The 15,516-nt window shown below is 42.1% G+C and overlaps 1 protein-coding gene and 1 long non-coding RNA gene across 11 annotated transcripts in view; one reads left to right on the forward strand and one right to left on the reverse strand.

Annotated features, from left to right (window-relative positions):
* AKAP11 (A-kinase anchoring protein 11) overlaps positions 1-8,445 on the reverse strand; it is a 50,340-nt gene extending 41,895 nt beyond the window's left edge. For 2 of the 10 annotated variants that reach the window (XM_043579586.1, XM_043579528.1), the window contains exons 1-2: positions 7,724-7,823; positions 6,376-6,488 (exon numbers count right to left, since the gene is read on the reverse strand). The gene's annotated coding sequence lies outside the window, so the exon portion shown is untranslated. Of the gene's footprint in view, positions 1-355; positions 455-6,375; positions 6,489-7,723; positions 7,830-8,316 lie in introns of those variants that run through there. The other 8 variants (XM_043579606.1, XM_043579577.1, XM_043579568.1 and 5 more) reach the window with 6 other exon arrangements.
* LOC122483063 lies at positions 8,054-12,283 on the forward strand. Its single transcript, XR_006297290.1, has 3 exons — positions 8,054-8,269; positions 11,556-11,711; positions 12,024-12,283. It is a non-coding gene; the product is annotated as an uncharacterized LOC122483063 (long non-coding RNA).
* Positions 12,284-15,516: the final 3,233 nt, after the last annotated feature.

The raw sequence follows: 15,516 nt of genomic DNA on the forward strand, positions 1-15,516 counted from the left end.
TTCAACTCCTGTACCTGTGTTTCAGTTCCTTGGGTCCAATTTTCTATTCAATACTTCTAACTAAATATCCCAGTTACTCCAAAATTGGTACGTCCAAAAACTGAATAAAACTTTCTCTCTAAACAATTTCTCTCCGTAGAGCCAGTAAACCAACTGAGCCAGCAGGCTAAGCTGGAAACTGGCTTTTCCCTCAATCCCTATAGACTACCACATCTAGTCAGTCACCAAATCCTGACCTGTCACCCTCCTAAGCTTCCCTCAAACCTACCCTCTCTTCCATCAGCTAAACTGTCATTTACTCTTCATGCATCAGTTGAAGGACCTCCCTCCTTGAGGAAGACTTGGCTCATCTTACCAATCCCTCCTTGCCCAAACAGTAGCCACCACCTCTGTGCTCTCCCAAGGTGGGTTGTCCCAGTCCATTTTTTTCCTGCTTCCTTCCTTTTGTGAATTTCTGGAGGACAAAAATGTTTTATTGTATTTACATTCTAACACAGAAGGCAAATCAAACATCTGCTGAATAAATAAAAAGTCTTTGAAGAGGCAAGTATACCTTCAAATGTTTCAATGGGTACTTCTACATTTAATGAATCATTATCAGCTTCCAATAATTTCTAATTTTACAATATTTGATAACACAGTAAATGCTCCAAAAACACGTGTTGGCCGAATTCCAAATGGCCAAGTGTTAAAATTAATATTCTGTTAAATATAAATACAACAAGGCAGGGCAAAATACGTGAAACATTAGTTTTCAAACATTAGGCAACAGGTAACCCAGGCCTATGACTGCCGAAAGAAGGGAAACACTGGCCGCTGGCTACTTTCAGGTCACAGCACAGACAGGAGAAAGCCAAGTGTTCTGATGTTCTCAGCAAGTTGCAGAGGCAGAGATGAGAGTCTGGGAAGGCCAAGGTGGCTAGAACGCTCAGGGTACAGCACTGGAGAGAGAGCTCACAAAGACTGAGAGCATCAGAGAGTTGCAGATGGGTTCTTCTAGGGACCTTGGTCAAATACTGATCTATGCCAAGTGTCAGAAGTTGGGGAAATAACCACCAAACAGCAGCAGGCCAAACAATACCTGGAGCCAGACAGGGCTTGGAATAATCTGCACCCCCACCAACCGGAGTGGAAAAAAAAGCTGTGTAATATATCAGGCAATGGATGGGCTCCTCAGACGGAATTTACCTTAGCTGGGGGACTAAGGGAGCACTACAGTGAGGCTTTTCTGCAGGCGCACTAACAAAGCTCAAAAGCAAGCCTCAAAACAATCCGACAGATTCCAAACAACCATGAACCCCAACTAAACCCAACACTTAAAAAATACAACAAAACTGAAAAAAAAACCACACACACACACAACAAAATCGAGCAAGCAATAGCATAAACCTGAACGGCCAGCACACAGTCAAAAATTACCCGTGGAGGAGAAAAATATGACCCCTAAGCAGGAGGAAACAAGGCAAGTAGTGCAGACCCAGAAATGACAAATGGAATGAACAGAAAAGATGTCAAAATTATACTACGAGCATGTTCCATATACTCAAAAGGGAAGAGGAAAACATGATCATAAGGAGAGAACAGAAAATATAAGAGACCCAAACCAAACCTCTAGAGTTAAAAATAAATCTAAAATAAAACCATACTGGGTGCAATCAACAGCAGATTAAACACTGCAACAGAAAGTGAACTTCAAGACATAGCAAAAGAAGCAATCAAAACTGAAGCACAGAGAGAAGCCTACAAACAAACAAGACAGCATCAGTGACTCACTGTGAAAGGTGAGTAACTGGAATCCCCAAAAAGGTGGGGGACAGGAGTAATCTATGAAGATAAAATGGCTCAGAATTTCCAAAAGTTGATGAAAACCATAAACTGACAGATACAAGAGAGATCGACAAATCCTAAGAAAAATGAACATAAAGAAAACCACACCAAGGTACATCATAACCCAGTTTCTGAAAACTAGGGATAGAGAATTCTTAAAAGCAACCAGAGAGAAAAGTATATATTACATAAAGAGGAACAAAGAAAGACAGCAGACTTCTTGTCAGAAACTATGCGGAGCCATAAATAAAACCGAGCAACATCTAAAAAAATGTGTCAACTGAGATATCTATACCCACAGAAAAGTATCTTTTAAAAATTAAGGCAAAATAAGTTTATTTGCGCTAAAAAAAAAAAAAAAAAAAAAAGCCGTGAGAACTCACCACCCGCCAACCATCAGTGGAATAAACGTTAAAAGAAATTCTATGGGCAAAAAACAAAAAACAAAAAACAATACCAGACAGAAGTCTGAATCTAAACAATAAGTTTAGAATGCCTGAAAGGGTAAATATGAGGGTAATATAAAAGCTGTTTCAGAGCTATTTTCTTTTTGTTTAATCCCTTAAAAAAAAAACTATTTAAACTAAAAGTGATAACAATGTATGAATGGGGTTTACAACATACACAAGTAAAATGCATTACAAATAAAACGGAGTGTGGCAGGCTGGAGTTAGAAAAATGCTGTTCCTTCAGTATACCAAAAGTGATACTGATAAGTTAAAGTTATCTTGTAAACCCCAGAGCAACCATTAAAAACAAAACAATAACACCTGACAGGCCAACAGTGGCATTAGGGTGAAGCATCTCTCCTTTCTGCAAAAATCAGGAAGCTAAGGCTAATCTTCACAAGATTCTCTAAGAGTGCAATTACATAATATATGTAAAAACAGTACCTGATATAGCAGGAATTGATATAGTGGGAATTCAAACGTTTGCTTCTTTCTTAGGAACAGACTTGCTGTTTAGCTTATAATATCTAAAAATACCACGGCTATCAGTTACTATTTTGTTTTTCCTTTCAAAACAATAATCAATCATATAAAAAGACCTAATTTGTGTTTGACCTAAATGACTATCTACTAAGATATTTGCTTCTCTAATTTCCTGCACACCAACAATAAATACAGCTAAAAAAAAAACCCTAAAATCTTCAGGCTGTGCTTTCAGTGTGAATACACAGCTTAGAAGTTGAAGCAATATTCTTAATCTTCTACATAACCCCCATCTACAAGATTACTTTAACAAAAAATATGTTCAGAATTTTAACCTAGGAAAACATTTCTCTTTATCAGTGACATCTATTCTGCCATGACTCAAAGAGTTGTACTGCTGAAAAGACATTTATGTAGCTCTTGCAAATAGTGATAAAACTCCACCCTAACCCACCAGTAGCAGAAATGAGTGAATGGATCTGCTTTGCAAATGGCCCAGTGGTTGGCACATAACGAGGCATTCTAAAAACCTGTGCAGAACCTATCAACCGATAGGATATATAAGGCATTAAAAAAAAAGAACGTGAAAGATAATTTTAAGGTTTCAAGCTTGGGGATGTGGAAGAAAAGTGGAGCCTTTGCCAATTACAGGGTAACTGGAAGACAGTGTTTATGTCAATGTAACATCCAAAGTCACCTAAAATATATACATTTAGTTGGGGAGGTCAGAACTAGTGATGTTACTCCAGGAGTCATCTATATATACAGAGCTTGAAAGCTGATCCTAGAGACTGGGAAAGCACAGAGAAGATCAAGAAAGAATCTTAGGGGGCAACCATGATAAAAGGTTGCCGGGCAGGTAAACAAAGAACCACAAACAAGTGGCAGTTTGAAAAGGAGGCAAGGTAGAGATTTAGAAAACTTTAGTGTCACTGGAGTCAAGAGACAGTTTTATGTCTAGAGTGGTCAGCATTAAGCTTATACTAAACTCCTGAGGGTAGAAATGACACTCCTTTCATCTCTGAATGCTGCAGGAGTCCATATCGTGGCACCTGCTACACAGAATGCACTTAGTAGTAATCATACTACATCCTTACACTGTGCCCGTGAGGTACTGCTTAATTGCTGTTGAACAGAACTCACATTTCTCACAACAGAAGTTGCTGTTAATATACCCATCTTACATATAGAGAGACTGAGGCACGAAGCATTTACATAATTTGCCTTCATTCAGAAACCTAGAAGAATCCATCCTGAAAGAGACCATTACTGAGAGAGAGTTCAATGCAGTACTAGAGGGGAAAATGCCAACCGCAGGATGTTAATGGACACCAGAGGTTCCCGTCATTCCTCCCTGTCCATCCCCTCTTTATTCAAGAACTTGCGGTACTCAGTATAACAAAGTACAAACTGTGAGACGCACCTAAGTCTCCTCCTCATCCATTTACCATTCTCCTCTTCGCCGGTCCTCAGCCAACTGGACTACGAGTGCATACTCGACCCACAGGATTATCCTTCTAGAAATTCAGAATTAAGAGATGCAGATACTCGTTGAGACTCATGCTACAAAAGCAAAGTGAGTCTGGTGTTGGCACCACAGCAAACCAAAGTTTCATGCAAGCCAAAGCCAGGGGGAAGCAGAAACCAAGAGCCTTAAAGAGAGCCAATCGAAAAGGAATTGCTTCAAAAGACATAATAGCGTCCAGAGTGCCAAAGAACGGAGGAGCAGACACAGAAGACAATGTGCTCCCAGAGAAAAACTGGAAGAGTTAACTGTCTGAAGATTTTCTAGTTCCCAGGACCCTAAGTTGGACTTCATGCAATGGGCTTCAGAAGCAACCCACCAAATGTGTTGACAAATACTTTTTTGTTTATTTATTTATTTTGAGAGAGACAGAGACAGTGCCAGTAGGGGAGGAGCAGAGAGAGAGGGAGAGAGAGAATCCCAAGCAGGATCCGCACTGCCAGAGCACAGCCCCACACAGGGCTGGAACTCAGGAACCAGGAGATGGGGACCTGAGGCAAAAGGAAGAGTTGGAAGCTTAACCAACTGAGTCGCCCAGGCGCCCCTGACAAACGCCTTTTTTAACTAAGTTCATTCAAACGGGTTTGTGACCCTTGCAGCCAAATAACCCTCAAGCCGTTAAAAAGGTCAAAGGAAAAACATTGACTAAGCAGCTACTATAAGCTTCAAAATAACCTTGAGGTATTTTGACTCTCACCATCAGGGATGAGGAAATAGAGACTCAGCTATATTAAGTAACAGATTTGCCTGACACCAAAACCCAAACTCTTTCTATTTTGTCTCACTTTCATTCTAGTTCCATCCAATCTGTTCCAGACCACCACACCATTTATTTACCTTACTTTTTCCCATGAAACATTCTCGGATTAAGCCAAAAATGTTAACCTTTCTCCTTTTAACCTGTTCAGTTTCTAATCTATTCATTTCAAACATCTTTACTCTAGTTAAGTATTTAACAATAAAATGAACTTTCATATGCAAAGAGGAGTGGCAGCATGAAGGCATTTGAATCTGTTGGGTCTGCTTCTGAACTGATACAGTATTTTTTTTTCCTTTCCCAAATTTACCAGTTGGTACAGCCTTAAGTCAAGCCCGAGCTAAGTGTAGATCTCTTCCTGGACTCGTTCCACTTTCATTCCCTCCAAATGACTGACTCTATTACTAAAATGCAGGCCACTTGACAGAAAAAGGACAAATTTGGCTTGCCTAAATAATTACCCTACCCAAAACGACTTCAATTATTTTTCAAAGGCAAGACAAAACAAATATCTACATCCTAAAAGCTTGAAACCCTTACCAAAAGGATATAAAGACTAGGAAAAAAAATTTATTTTTCTGTCCTTGAAAACCAGTTTGCCAAGAGGAATGGGAGGTCTTTTAAAATCTAGACCAGTCTCGGGGCGCCTGGGTGGCTCCATCGGTTAAATGTCCGACTTCGGCTCAGGTCATGATCTCTCAGTTTGTGAGTTCAAGCCCCGCGACTGGCTCTGTGCTGACAGCTCAGAGCCTGGAGCCTGCTTCTGATCCTGTGTCCCCCCCCCCCCCCCCCCCCCCCCCCCCCCCCCCCCCCCCCCCCCCCCCCCCCCCCCCCCCCCCCCCCCCCGTCTCTCGGCCCCTCCCTTGCTCATGCTCTGTCTCTCTCTGTCTCTCAATAATAAATAAATGTTTTTAAAAAATGAAACAATAAAATAAAATCTAGACCAGTCTCTTTTGCCCATTAAGTTTTTCACATTTTCTCCAAGCATGGAACAGAACTCCACTGCCGATTTACAAGTGGAAATTTCCCTAAAAATGACCAAAATGTATCATCTGATTTGATCTGATTTCTTTTTCCAGACAGTATGTTCCTGGAATTAAAAAAAAAAAAAAAAAGTGTACTATCCTTCTTCCAATCTCTAAAGGTAAAGGAGATTCTTCAGATTCTAGATTTATCCCAGGAATTTAGAAGCTAAAGAAGCTCTCACTGTGGTTCAGGGTCTTCAGGAGGTCCCCTATCCTCAACAACCGAGAAATATCACTAGCCCAGGAGTATACCTGTAGGCCCTCAGCAATAGTGCAGTTACTTAGGTATATACACTAATCACTAGTTACCAGTTCAGCCTGGGAATCCGTTTTTCTGACTGCCTTACATTCTTTGATCTCTCATAAACCAAGCTGTTACAGCCACAACCAACAGTGAAATTCCAGGTCAACCCTGGGTAGTTCTGCCAAAAAGAACATAAGAAAGTAAGAAAAATCATGTTACTACTTGAAAAGGGGACTAGGTGTTTAAAAAGATGCGTTAAATTGCACTATTTTAACTGACACTAATCGTGCTGGGAACTGTGCTGTCATTTACTCTAAAATCATAAACAAGACCTTAAAATCACTTCTGCATTACTGAGTGCCTTATATTTTGAATACTCTGTATTTTCTATACATTTCCCTGACATTTAAAAATCACTATGAATCAATGGAACATCCCTAACAAAGTGGAAAGAAGCTAAGAAAAGCTTGTATGTTTTGCAAGGGACTGAATAATTATGATGCTGAAAAGAGAACCAAAATTTTTAACTCTGGTTTGCACTAATACCATCAGGTATGTATGTGTCAGCTGTATTTCTCATCCTGAACATCTTAAGCCTAAACCACTTCCAGTTTAATAAGGTTTTAGAGGAGAGGGAAAGCAGAACTGTTACCAAGCTGTACCACGGTAGTGGTTTAGATTCTACTGCCACTGCCATTTTACGAACGTTTTTTAATACTTCGGTCACATCTACCTATTTTTGTGTAAAGCGAGGTAGGTGCCTGGAGTTATAAAAGTACACCAAATCCATTCGCAATATGGATGGCCAGCATTTAAACCATCAACAAACAGCCTCGGAGAAATTTTGACAGCAAATCCAAACATCAACACTCCGAGGAGCTGCTTGACGCCTTCCGTTTCTGTCACAAGACTTGGGTTGCGCCTGGTTCCAACGCTCGGAGGTTCTGACAGTGAAGGATGCTGCTCGGGGACAAAGTGCAACGTCCTCCTCCTCCGGTATACGCTCCTGTGCGCGCACCACGAACACAAACTAAGCACACACACCGCTACGCACCGAAAAGACCCGGCTGGGAAGACCATTCTGGGGATGGAAACTGAGCTTGTCATTCAAAGGGGCTGCATGCAACTCGGCCCCCACGCTCCGGACCCACAAGCCCCGTCTCGAGCCCGAGGATGCCCCCTCCCCCCGAGGCCCGGTGCCATGGGATTCCTCCCTCCGCCCCGCTCCTCCCGCTCTCCTCCCACCGCCGAGCGAAGGCGCAGCTCTGGGCAGCCCCGCAATCAGAGTAGGGACTGCAGACAGAGAGGCTGGGGCGCCCGAGCCGGGCCGCCCCATCCACCGCGGCCCCGCACCACGCCGCCACCCCGGCCAACGCGCGGCTTTTGCTGCGGGCGGATCCGCACCCGCCTCACCTGGGGGCCGCAGCCTCCGCAGCTCACAGGCATGTCACCGGCCCGCAACGACCAGTCGCGCGAGCCGCCGAGCAGGCGGGCGCCCCCTCCCGCACCAGCCCCCGGCCCTCCCCCCTCCCCGCCTCCCCGCCCCGCGGGCCCGCCCCCGCCCTGCCCACCCCCGGCTTCCGCCGCCGCAGTTCCAGTCCGCAACACCACCTAATCCCCACACCTCCCACTCACTCTCGCGAGAGGGTGCGGCGCCTCTCGCGAGAAGAACTCTGTGACCAAGCCCGCGCAAAAGTGGGTGGGCTTTTAAAAAATGAAAGAACGAACAGGAAAAACCTTCCCACGTGCTCTGGGGCGGCTAGCGGATCGGCCCCGCGCGTCTCGTGACGTCCAAGCGGCCGCTCTATTGGCCAGGATCCGCTCCGCCGTGGGAGCTTTAAACTCCAGGCTGACCTACGAACCTGCGGCGAACGTCTTGCGCGCTTCCTGATCCGTTACCATGGAAACGGTTTAACCCTTTCCTCTGGCAAAATACCCAAGCTGTGGCTGGCTCTGCAGGTTTGGTTTCAGGCCCTTACTCCTCTCTTTCGAACCCTTGGTCTTACCCCTGGGGTCAGCTGGGCTGCTTCTTCGCCACAGGCTAGCCTCGCTTTGTTCTAATCGCCGTGGTTCTTCCCAAAGCGGCAGCCCCACCAGATCTGACGGCCCAAGTAAGGCTCATCCTTTGGGGGTGGCTCCGCCCCTTCTCTCCAGCATCTCTAGGGAGGACCACTCACAGCGCTTCAGGCCCACGGCCCTATCCGAACCTCAACAATTGGCATCAAGGGATCTCCGGGCCCTAGTGCTCACCCTTACCAATTTACGCGGCATCGGAATCAGGAAGTAAAGCATTGGCCACGGAGAAACCAAGCCCTAGATGAAAATCTAATGTGTGATTATTTACATTTGCAATCGGAAGGGCTGGTCCAGTCAAGTTGCACCGTCTCCTCATGGACATCTATTAAAAGGTGGAAATACCTGATAGATGAGAAAGGCATTTTGAAGTATATCCTCATTATGAGTTTTGGACTGTTTGGGAGAGGGGGACAGGGAACAAAGGGTGCATACATACTTTATTTCTTCCTTCAATAAGTTTTTGTTGAGCTAGTACAAATGTTAGACACTACTCCATCTGTCTTCTGAGCAGTGATGAAGACAAATGAGTCTAGGTTCTAGGGAGCTTATGGGGGGAGGCAGAAAGAAAAACTATTTGTTTGCCTTAAGCTCAATGCAAAGAAAATACAGTAAATGATGTGATGGTGATTGTGATTGGGTGGCTGCTAGAGGGGCCGACCTTTGGAGGAGATGGTAAGCAGTGATTTGCCTAAGAGGCAGGCAAACATCAGAGGGAAGAGCCTTCTAGGCAAAGGAAACAGCTAATTCAAAGGCCTTAAATTGGATTTGAGGGGAAAAGATGAGAAAGTAAGAAGAAATAAGGTCGGAGAAGTAAATAAATATGTGCCAGATCCTGTAAGATTTTGTAAGCTAGGAAAGTAATTGTTGGGAATTTAAATGCAATGGAAAGCGGTGGAGAATTCTAAAGAGGGAAGAGATACCTATGCTGTACTTTTATCTTTAAAGCTCTTCCCTGCAGAGAACTGATTTTAGGTTCTGAACCTTTTAGAATCTGAACTGATTTCAGAACCTTTTAGGTTTCAGAGGAAGCAAGGAGATTGAGACTTGTAGTCCAAGACAGACACAATCCTGAAAGACTTCGTTCCCAATGACCTTGACATTATCCATTTGGTCAGAGCATTGGTGCCATTTAATGCCTTCTGTTAAAAACATCTGGCTACATCTTCATTTACTGCTATTTAATGACAGTAAAAGAAATAAATGGAAATTTTTTGTTACTTGGGCACATGAATGTCCTGAAAAGAAAGTCACATTTGATTTTTTTTCTCATCCATTTATACCACACAGATAACCACCTCTTCTGTCTATTCCTAAAGCCAGATCTAAGAAAAACAAACATAAAGTGATGTTCAATGTAGATATTTATTCCTGGGTATCAGATTTAAACAGATAGAAGTTGAAGGCTAGAAAATGAAGGTATTTCACTAAAAAACAGAAATCAGGAACAAGTTTGAACTGGAAGACCTCTCATTAACTGCTAAAGCAACCAAATCAAGGTTCCTTATCATTCTTGAGTCTCAACTTCCTCATACATAAAACAAGGCAATTTAACTAGCCTACACACAAAGTGGTTAAGCCTGAATTACACTTTGGCATGCACGCACCAGTAACACGGAAGCTGGAAAGGGAAATGTGATAAATTTGTATAAAATCTAAGAGGGTCCGTAGCACAAGACAAATGAAATTGGATTTGTGTGCGCATACACCACACACACACACACACACACACACACACACACACACCAGCTGAGGAGCTATGAAACTGATTAATACAGATACCAGGAATGCTTCCCTAAGAAATCTTGGCCTTCTCAGAGTGTGAAAACGGAAGCATTGCCACCTGCTCAACCTCATATTCCCTGTAGCTATTTTGAACCTATGTACTATTTAATAAATAATGGTTCACATGTACCTAATCAAGACTGAAGGAATGGAAAATATTTAAGAGATCTGAGGCAACATTTTAAAGTTAGGCTAGCACTTTAATTTTAATGAAAATAAGATTTCAAGGAACATTACAGGGTTCTTTTTTAAAAGGAAAAATGCTAAAAAGAGAAAAGTTCTTATTTTAACAAATTAAGACCATTCTTTGAAAATGTTGAAAAAATGGAGCACTCTTGAGTGCTGTTTGCAGTCATGATGATTAACCGAACCAGCTGCGTAGTACTGCTAATTTAGATGAACAACGGGCTCAACTCTGTCATTCTAACATGTATTAATAGAGCCATAAATCCTCCCAACTCACCCTTAGCAAGACAGTCTTTGTGGTATCTTTTGCTAGCTACAATTAGTCAGAGTACAACGAACATGAAGGGAGAAGAAATTTAGGATTGAGATCCATTTCTACAGATGTCCCTAGTTCCTGGATTCTTTTTAAAATTATTTTGCTTTAGCAGCTTTATTGAGATATAATCCACATGCCATACAATTCATCCACTTGACGAGTACAATTCAATATATTTCGGTATATTCCCAGAGCTGTGCAGTCATCACCAAAATCTAATTTTAGAACGATTTTGTCCCGCTAAAAGAAACTCTACAGTCATTAGCAGTCGATCCCCACCTCCTCCCCAGCCCGAAGCAACCACTGATCTCCTTTATGTCCCTACCTTTGCCTGTTCTGGACACTTCGTATAAATGGAATTGTACACTATGTGGTCATTGGTGTCAGCTTCATTCACTTAGCTAAATGTTTTCAAGGGTCATCCATGCTGTAGCCTGTATAAGTACTTCATTTATTTTTATTGCCAAATGATGATTCCATTGTATTCCGTTTATCAGTTAATAGACATGTGGGTTGTGTCCACTTTGGGACTCTTGGGAATAGTGCTGCTTTGAGCATTTGTGTCTAAGTTTTGTGTGGACATTTGTTATTCTTTTTTAATACTTTAAAAGATAAAACGTACCCAGTTTACAAAGTCTATATTTCTTTTCCTAGCACGGTTACTTGGCTCCTGGCTTTGTCTTTCTTGCCTGCTGTTTGAACTGTGTGCTCTCTTCCCCCACAGGGCTGGCATTTCTACTCTGGCAGCTCAGATCTGACAGTGTCATCCCCCTGCTTAAAAGGCTTCAGTGGCTTCTTATGATTCCACCAATGATCTTTCTTACTCTCTTCTGTTGTTCTCTCTCTCTCAGAAAGTCTTTTTTTTTTTCCACTTCCTCAAAATAGGGCCAGATCCTCTCTGCTTTGGAGCCTTCCCACGAGATCTTCCTTCAGCACTGAGTGTTCTCTGTCCACCCTTAGCCTCTGCATGCCTGAGAATCCCTCAGCATTCAGCTGTACTCTCAAGAACTCAAGAACTCTTGTACTAATTCCCCAGACTAGGTAAGCTCCTCCCCATCTGGACTCTACTTTTTCTCCAGTGCATTTAGCAACTTAGAATGATTTTGATTTGAGTGATTATTTGGTCTTTCTCCTCTGCTAGACCGTAGAATCCATGAGCAGGAACCACATCTATTTTTACTTACACATGCCTGGCACATAGTAAGTGTTATTCATTACTTGTTATCTATTCATTGAAAGGATGGAAGGAAGGAAGGAAGGAAGGAAGGAAGGAAGGAAGGAAAAAGAAGGGGAGGGGGGAAGGGAGGTATCTTCACAGCTTATTCTGTGTTCTATTTTTCCTTCCCTTGCTAGTGTTGAAATAAGTTTCTAGGCCCAAGATGGAGCTGCTCCCGCCCAGGATGCCACCTCAGCAAACCAAAGCTTAAATAACTTTTGTGTCTGTGTAAATGCTCCACTAGACCAAAAACACAGTATATCCAGTCAGCCAGTCCCCCCAAACCAAGCCAACTCTAGGCTCTATGCTTATTTGTTTCTTCTCACTCCAAACAAAGCTGGGGTGCCTGGGTGGCTCAGTCGGTTGAGCATGCGACTTCGGCTCAGGTCATGATCTCATGGTTTTGTGAGTTCAAGCCCCGCATCGGGCTCTGTGCCAACAGCTCAGAGCCTGGAGTCTGCTTTGGATTCTGTGTCTCCCTCTCTCTCTCTGCCCCTCCCCCACTCATGCTCTGTCTCTCTGCCTTGGAAATAAATAAACATTAAAAAATTAAAAACAAGCAAACAAAGTTGACAATGTGGCCCCAACCAGATATTTCCCACTTTTCCTTTTCCCTGTTCTTTTTTCTTTAGTCTATAAAAGCTTCCCGACTTCTGCCCCATTTTGCAGTTCTCCAAAGGAAACTGTCCACTTAAGGAAGTGTGAAATAAAGTTTATTTGTATCACCTAAGTTGTTTCCTTTAATCATTTTTTAATACTAGGAATCTTCAGTAAAGTCTTGATAAATGGTATAAACCAAATCTGTCCTGTTATAAGAGGAATTAATGGAAAGCTTGTTCTAGGCCTGGGATGGTGTAGGAGGGGCCACAAGTGTCCCCTTCCCATGCTCCCTACACAAGGTGATGTGGAGAGGGGAAGACCAGTACTAAGGAGCCAAGGCAGTGTGTGACCAGTCAGAGAACACAGGCTTTGTCTAAGTGCACCTAAGATTGTACCAAGGAGCAAGAAATGTCTCACGTGTCCCCAGGGGACATTTTAGTGAGCTAATTTCTAGTAATCAAGTTGGCAGTGTCTCCTCCAATGTAATTTTGCTATTTAACGGAAATGTTACTTTCATCTGTTTGCATAGTCTAACGGAGCCAAGACATTTGGATTATATGCACAGGAAAGAAATTTGGCCCAGCAAGTTCCAATGAACTGTTCTAGATCACATAGGGGCACTAAATGCCACCATTTAGACTAAAATTAGCTGGTTTAGTCTGGTTCCACCTATACAAAACTAGCCTCTCAGCTTAATGCCCCTAATGACCTTTAGACTACAAAGGCAGGCATCGGCTTTCCCCCGGAGCTTTACACTAGCAATCTCTGACAGCCAGAAGCAGATTCCATGTCGCTTCCTGTTTGAAAGCTTAGGTCTCCCTTTGGCCCACTTGCCGAATTCCTGTTTCCTGCCTGAGTGATGGCCCCAGCTGGCAGTTCTTGTAAGAGAGAGAAGTCAAGTCCTTTTCTTTTCACATTGCTCAGTTTTTGGATTTTGTTTTTTTGTGGTAATAAATTAATATACACTCATTATGTAGAACACTGGAAAATACAGGAAAAGATAATGGAGCAGACCACCTCTTTTGGTGGGTGATTTACATACATTATTTAATAGTAGTTAATAAACCAATGTAAAACATACTGGAAGTGGAAAACTGTGGACATTATAATTTCATCAGCCATTTAAACATATAAAAATGCTTTTCAAATTTGAAACATAAAGTACCTTGGGGTGCCTGGCTGGCTCAGTTGGTTAAGCTTCCAATTCTTGATTTTGGCTCAGGTCATGGTCTCAGGGTTTGTGAGATCAAGCCCTGGGGTGGGTTGGGCTCTGCACTGACAGCAGAGATCCTGCTTGGGATTCTCTCTCCCTCTCTCTCTTCCCCTCCCCCCTCCCCTGCCCACCCACCCCTCCAACCCATCCCTGTGCACACCTGTTCTCTCTCTCTCTCAAATAAGCTTTAAAAAAAAAAAAGCTAAAGTATCTCATCAAGCCTTTGTTTTAAAAGTATGTATATTATACCACAATCTGATATGCCTTTTAACTTACATACTTACCTAATTCTTTTGTAGTGAATCTCTTGAAGAACAGAAACACATCTGAACCATTATAACATAATACCTAGTAATGGCTTCATATATTGTAGGTCTTCATTAAATGCCCAATGACTTCTAAAATCATGACTATAATTATTAGCAAATAGTACAGATGATAATTTAGAAGTGCCACTCCAAATTGGACTTCTGAATGAGCAAAATAAAGTTGACTGCTATTATATATTGTACTAGAGTAAAATGAGTCTTCCTTTCTTTTTTAAGATTATTTATTTATTTTTGGAGAGAGAGAGAGAGAGAGCGAGCACATGAGTGAAGGAGAGGCAGAGAATCCTCAGCAGTATCCACGCGGTCAGCACAGAGCCCAGCACCAGCTTAGAACTCAAGAACCATGAGATCATGACCTGAGCTGAAACCAAGAGTCACACGCTTAACCAGCTGAGCCACCCAGGCGCCCTTGAGTCTTCTGATTTAAATCATCATTGTCATAACTAAATTACTGACTCAACTTCCAATAAATAAAATACTACTTCTGTACTATCTTTTAGGAAAATGTAATACGTTCTTGTCTGAAATTCAAAAACAAATAATCATTCATAAATGTAATTACTTCATTAGAAAGTCTTAAAGATACCATTGCCCGACTGATTTTAAATGGTTTGATACAGAGTTAATTATAAAATAGAAGCACAAAGTTTTATAAAAAGCTTTCATTATAGGGGTGCCTGACTGGTTCAGTCGGAGGAGTATGTGACTTGATCTTGGGGTCATGAGTTTGAGCCCCACATTGGGTGTAAAGATTACTTAAATAACTTTTTTAAAAAGCTTATGTTTGACGTTTCCAATTCAAAGAAGCACAAATGTAATCAAACATTTCAGATGCACTTAGTATAAGCAAATGGAAAAATGCTTTAATTTGCAAAAAAACATTATACATAACTTTTCAGAAATGTCTTTTGCAAAGATGAAATACACTTCCTCTTCATGTGAGCCAACAGTATACATGCTAACTACTTAAAAAAAGATATTTGATAACTTCTCCTGGATTAGGTATCTAAAGGGCCAGGAAAGTCCTTTGAATAGTGTCATAAACCTACGACAAGATAAAGCAGATCCTAGAACAAGTTGTTCCTGGGTCTATCATTCCTTGTTGCTTGGCTGCTTTGCTTTTCAAAGGAAATATTAACATGCAGATAAGAACATCCTTATTTATTAGTTAACTCACACGAAATTCAGCCGAAATGTCCTTATGTGATTAGATCTTTAAAAGTAGGTAATACTCATGCATGCGAAGCATGAATATTGATTGCATGCCTATTTATGGTCCAGGAAGCATTAAACGTTGTGATAAAAATCTAGGCCCTAAAGTAGCAGGACTTTTAAGATACCTTAAATTCTTCCTAGGCTTTATTCTACTTGGGGTTTTAAGTCATTGAACCATGCTAGAGATGTCTAGTCTAGCCCCATACTAACGTTGATTCCTATTTGTTTTGGGTTTCCTGGGATCAACCTTGAACAAATTGGCTCCCCTTCCCC

Source organism: Prionailurus bengalensis, chromosome A1, assembly GCF_016509475.1.
Source record: "Prionailurus bengalensis isolate Pbe53 chromosome A1, Fcat_Pben_1.1_paternal_pri, whole genome shotgun sequence".
NCBI classification, from domain to species: Eukaryota; Metazoa; Chordata; class Mammalia; order Carnivora; family Felidae; genus Prionailurus; species Prionailurus bengalensis.